The following is a 5,965-nucleotide window of genomic DNA, read 5'->3' as shown; positions in this document are numbered from 1 at the left end:
TAAAACTCTTGTAAAACATGATTTAAGCCTAAGTTTGCATGCATGTCTTTCTTTTTTATTTTAGTTCTAATTTCTTTAATTATAAGTCTTATAAAGAAAGAAACAACTAAAACCATTCACATTGCTAAGCTAGACTGGGTATTTATTGTTGGGGTTGATGCCCTAAAGTCTCATGTCTTGTAGTTTGTAAACAGTTTGTACGAACGCTTATGTTGTTAATATATGATATTTACTTCACATCTTGTATTTTTGCTCAGTTACTTGTTTTATTTGTTTTACTACAAACCAATAAACATAAAATCCATGGTTATCTGTATGTGACTCAAGCATGTATGTGGTGGTATACAAGTGGATCATGTTTTCAGTGATAACCAAAATGGTCTGTAGTATATGGATATAGGAGGGAAACCTTATCCTGGTAACGCTACGGATGCGACCCGCTTTGTGGAATGGTCACAAGTGTTATGACTTGTCACAGATGGTCTGATCCTGATCATTCGTGTTGGGGACATGCGAGCAGGGGCGTCCTATATAAAGAGTTTGTATAAGACCTGACCACGAAGTGTTAATGTTTCGTTTATATAACACCGTTCATGACAGAGACTTCACTTCACTAGGATGACCATAGGTAACATGACCTCAATGCTGAGTGAGTTGGGAACTCCTGCCATTGAGGGTGGTTCTTTGATTTGTATGGGTGCGAGTGGCCAAGTCGCCAATTTAAACCTACCATTTTGGGGATTCATCTGATTTGGGAGCTGGGAACTCAGTTGCACAAGATGGAATTCACTCTTTCCTCGAAGTAGGGGTAAGTAGATAGATGGCTTCCTTAAGGGCTGATTTTGGGGCTTCAACGATGTGGCACCATACACCTTCTCCTGGCCCGAGAGGTGTTCACACATAATTGGACTATGTTGTATTGTTCATTAGAGGAATCAGTGGTACTTAAGAAGTGAGATGTAACTACAGAGGTAAAACGGTAAATTGGCTCAGCTGTACTTACGAGCATCTGTGAAGGGTCATCGTACTCATGATTGGTTATATCTGATGGACACAGAAATATATTTATGGTAAGAAGAGTTCAATTGTTAGTCTTTAGTGGAATGCCTGACAGTTAACGAATGGTGGATCTTGTGGCTAAAGAGTTTAGTCAGCTATTCACGTACCGTTGGAGCTTCGAGCCACAGATTGTTCGTTGCTATCGTGATTTTTTCTAGGAGTGTATTGTGGAAAATAAATTGGAGAAATAAGTTCTAAGTATAAGTGATGCGTTTATGCTTCGATGCGTTTAAATAATTGTAACGCGTTGGGCGTTAGATATATGCACAGAGCGCACACAACTCCTTCTAATGACGTTTAAGTTTTCCTAAACCAGACCCAAGATAAATCTAATTTAGATTCCTGGTAAGTCCAGGGTCGAACTTAGGGATTCAATTAACCAAACACAAACCTTACGTTGTATCTACTATAGGGGTTTTCCTAAATAAATGTGAGAAATGAGTTATTTACACTAAATTGCTGTGCCGGTGCAAGAGATGAAAAAGAGTTGAGTGGTGAATGATGGATTATGTGAAAATGGAGTTTAAGGTAAGTGGACGCGTCGGTGTAAGATGAGTGTATACAACTAGGATGTGATATGAATGAGATGTGATGATTTTCTTATCTTTTGTTTATGCGTCAGACTTCATTCAACATTTCTCAACGCGAATAACATACAAAGCCTATCTCTAGGATGCATGCGTCTAACACAAAATGCAATAGACACCAGTAAGTCTATCTCTAGCTGTACTAGGCGTCCTACTTAATGCAGCTTAGTTATTCTTTCGAACTATCTAAGTTAAAGATGCTTTTACCAATTTGTCAAGTTGGCTTGAGCTTTAGAATGAAGTTGTGCATAAAGTATTAATGCATTCAACATAAACAAGAAATAAATAATGGTAAGTATGATGGATCAAACATATGAATTTTATAACGAAACAGAGAGTCTTTACAAAAGCAATATTTAATCAAATGGAATGAAAGTGATAAATGAGAAGAAGGAAAAGCCAAAGAATACAATCTCTTGTATTTATTTGGCTCAATCTCGTTGTGTACAATCACTTGTTTAGGAATTGGATGAAGTGTCTTTCTCAAGATTAACTTCCTCCGCTCCCTGATCGGCGGTGGTGGTGGTTCTCAACCCTTCTGATCGTCTGGCACCACAACACAGCTTCTAAGAACTAAAACTATGACTACAATATACAGAGAGTAAGGATCTTGATAATTTTCGAGCTCTTTGACTCTAGAGGGACTTCATCTATTTATAGGCATTGGTCACGTCCACTTGGTGAATGGGCAGCATTAAAGTCCATGCCTTGGTCAGCATTAAAATTCATGCCCTGATTAGCCGCCTGACTCTCAGAAGCTTTTCAGACGCCACCTACTGCATGGAAGTTTTTCAGACGTGACACAATCAGCTTGGAACAATGAATCTTCTTTGCGTTGAACTCCCTCCAATGCATGACCCATGAGTTAGAGCTTTTCCTGTGGTACTTGTCTAATGCGTTAGCGTTAATCCTTACGTTGAAATCCTGCAATACAATGCGTTAGTGCCGCGATATTTAGTAATAAAACTTCTTTTGTATGAGTTTGCTAATGTTTGAATAAATCCATGCGTTTCTTCTAAAAATGAGGAGAATCTATCATTAAAAACCTTAGTTGTTCCAACTTAAGAGCAAAAATAACTTGTATTTCTACAAGTTATCACCACCCTCAAATTTGAACAATGCTTGTCCTCAAGCATTCCAAAATAATTCTTTGTTATCTCCTTTGTCTTAAGTGTGCAGAGTTCACCTCTCATCATATTTAGTCTTAAGCTTGAGATAAGAGTTTGGAAAATATAACTCAGATTGACTCTTTTCTAAAAGGACTAATGTTTAGTTTCAGGTGTAGCAAGCCTTTTTATCACAACTCCTTTCATTTCTCAAAACATTCTCGTTTTTTCTAAACCAACAATGCGTTAGATGCACTTTTTAAGATAAATGCCGGATAAAAAGAAAAAAAATAATTATGAATTTTTACTTTACCCATGCGTTGTTCTAGGTATCCCACTTTCGTTTTGGCTTGCCCCCACGGGTGTCATGCGAGCATCCAACTACGGGTGAGAACCTTTCACAACTAAACTCATATCTAATATTTATGCGTTTCAAGATATGATTTTTTCAGGCTAGATAGAGGAGTTATATGAGACGCGTTGGTCTAGGAGACTTAACTTCGTTTTGGCTTGTCCCCATGGGTGTCCGCGAGCATCCAACTACGACTAAGTGCCTGTTCCAACTAAACTCATGCCATTTTAAGGTTTTTCTTTTGAAGTAATGACAGAGGAGTCGCGTTTAATATTTTTCTTATTTTGTCCCCTTTTCTTTATGATGTATTGGTTTGATGCGTCTTAACTTGGATTTCCCTCATCCCCAAATTTGGAGATGAGCTACCCATCCCAAATTTGGAGACGAGCTAAATCCTCATTGCTAAAAGAGAAACAAAATTTCAAAAAGGCTTTGAGAGTCTGAAAGGAGTTTAAGACTTAAAGCTTGCACGCGTTAGAAAGTAGACATAACCTTTTTAGAGAAGTTTAGGCCTTGTTGATTTTCCTAACGCTTACTCTATACTTATAGATTTCATATAGTTGATATCATTGAGGTCAGGGAGAGCACAAGCTTAGAAAATATCTAAAGAACAAAAATCAAGTATGCCAAGGTCAAATGCAAGGAACAAAATGATAGGAATTTCTCATTCATTTTCATAAATTCACATGAAGTAAACAAACAAGTCAAGCAGATACAAAAGAACAATTAAATCAAAATACAAAAATAACCAAACACCCCAAAACTCTATTGTGCTGACGCATCATCTCTACGTTCTTCCTCAGGATCTTCATTCATAAAACGCAAGGGGTTTCTAAGATGGGCGGGCAGTGGAGGCAGAGCAAACATTCCAACCAAGACCTGATTGATGTATTGCATTGTGTAAACAAATTGGTCTCGCATCCGTCTTGTTTGTTAACTTAGATAATCCCTTAGAACCTGATTCTACTGCTGAAGACCTTCGATAGACGCGGCCAGTGGTTTGAGCTGATCACTGATAAAAGTTTTCAACTCTTCTAAGTCTGCGCTGTGTTGAGGTGGTGTTGGTTCTTCATTTCTTCCAACTGGGTCGTCAAAATTTGCTGCGTTGCTTGACCCTAGCTCAGTTGGCTAAAAAATTATTGGAGGATACACAAAGTTGGGAATTGGACTTGGTTGGGGCGAAGGAAGGGAATAAAGGATGTCTTGATCTATATGAGTTGGTTCTTGATGCGTTTGATCAAGACTCCCTTCTGGCGGGGCCAATGGTGAGTCATGGAAAGTAAGATTAAGGGGTGGTTGCGCTTCTTCAGCCGGAAGTTCAAGTTCAGCTTCATGTTCTTCGTGCTCTGAAGCTTCATCGCTGTGTTCAACAATCCGGATGCGTCTTCTTTTGGAGGCACGTTTGGATGATCGAGGCTTGGTTGCCACTTCCTTGGTAGGTAAGGGAGGTTAATGCGACGAATTGTGAAATAGACGCCTTACTAACTTTATGTCTATCAAGCCATCGATATCTTCATGATCATCCCTCAGAGGGATGCCCCTGCATTCGCATAGTGCACAGATCAGCCATGAAAAATAGAGTTCCCTCATGGCTTAGTCTTGATGGCTTTGATCTGATCCCTTATAATTCTTCCAACATCTAAAAGGATGCACTGCATGACGCAATAAGTAGCCAAGACGCGTTCCTTTGATAATGTCTTATCATGCGTAGTAGGCATGATGCTACGTTTGATCAAGTAATACAACAAATTCGCGTCTGGAGTTAAATTCCTGGAAGCTAACATTTTTGCCCCGTTTCTTGATGTTTGCCATTGCTTCCAGGTTTGGCCACCGTTCTTAACGCATCGTAGGCTGCTCCAAGATGCGATTTCCTTCCGCGTCCAGATTACTGTCAATGTTAAACACTTCGTTTATCTTATCAGCTGAGAAGCGCACTAACACCCCGTCAACAAAAGCTGTGTTCTTCTCCATATCAAACTCATTGTTGTAGAAAATGCGAATGAGGTTGGGCCAAATAAGGGTGTGCCCAATGTAGAACTGATTCCACCCTAATACGTTTATTATCTCAGTTATGTAAATTGGCAGGGGGTGGCGTTCGGGAAAGAAGCCCTTTTCTACGAGTATGTCACTAAATTGATGGTTTTTTCCCAAGGTCTTCTTAGGTAACGCGTCGGTTACCTTGCGTTTTCCTGCCCCCACGAAACTCCCTTTCAAAAGCCTTAAAAGCCATCGTAATCTCCGGAACGATCGCGAAACCTACAACTTTAAAAAGCCCTCAACCAAAATTTTCAAAATACAACCTACGCGTCCCAAAGCTTTAAGGGCCAATACACTGCAAATAAACCAAGGACGCATTTGTTCATTACGGGGCGGCGCCTTCCAAAACCCTAACACCAAGCCTGCCCCACCCACCAATCATTCCTAACAATCACTATGGTGCGTGCAATGCATAATCCACCTCCCATGCCTTACGTCCACAAACGCACCGTCAACCCACTGTGGCGTCCACCATCTTCACTTTCTATCAAGCACTTTGGCCCCCCATTTTTATCTAGTGGAATCGATGGCGTCGAGTAAGTTAACCACACTCATTCACCCATCCTCATTATCTTCACCTGGGAACGCCCTCAATAAAAACCCGCAGTGGGCAACCCCTCCATTTACTTCCAACCCCATACCACCCTCTGAAATTCCTGCGTTTAGAGTGCAATCTTTGAAAAGTTTGCAGAATTTGGCTCGACTAGATGATAATCAATAGTATTTTTTGGTGCGATTCTTGGCGTCCCTCAACATAAAGCTCGCAGAAGAAGAGCAGAGTGAATGTCTGTTTCAGACCACCTAAACACATCACTTGAGTTTAG

This window comes from Benincasa hispida, chromosome 9, assembly GCF_009727055.1.
Source record: "Benincasa hispida cultivar B227 chromosome 9, ASM972705v1, whole genome shotgun sequence".
Taxonomy (NCBI): Eukaryota; Viridiplantae; Streptophyta; class Magnoliopsida; order Cucurbitales; family Cucurbitaceae; genus Benincasa; species Benincasa hispida.
Note: the sequence above shows the minus strand (reverse complement) of the source record.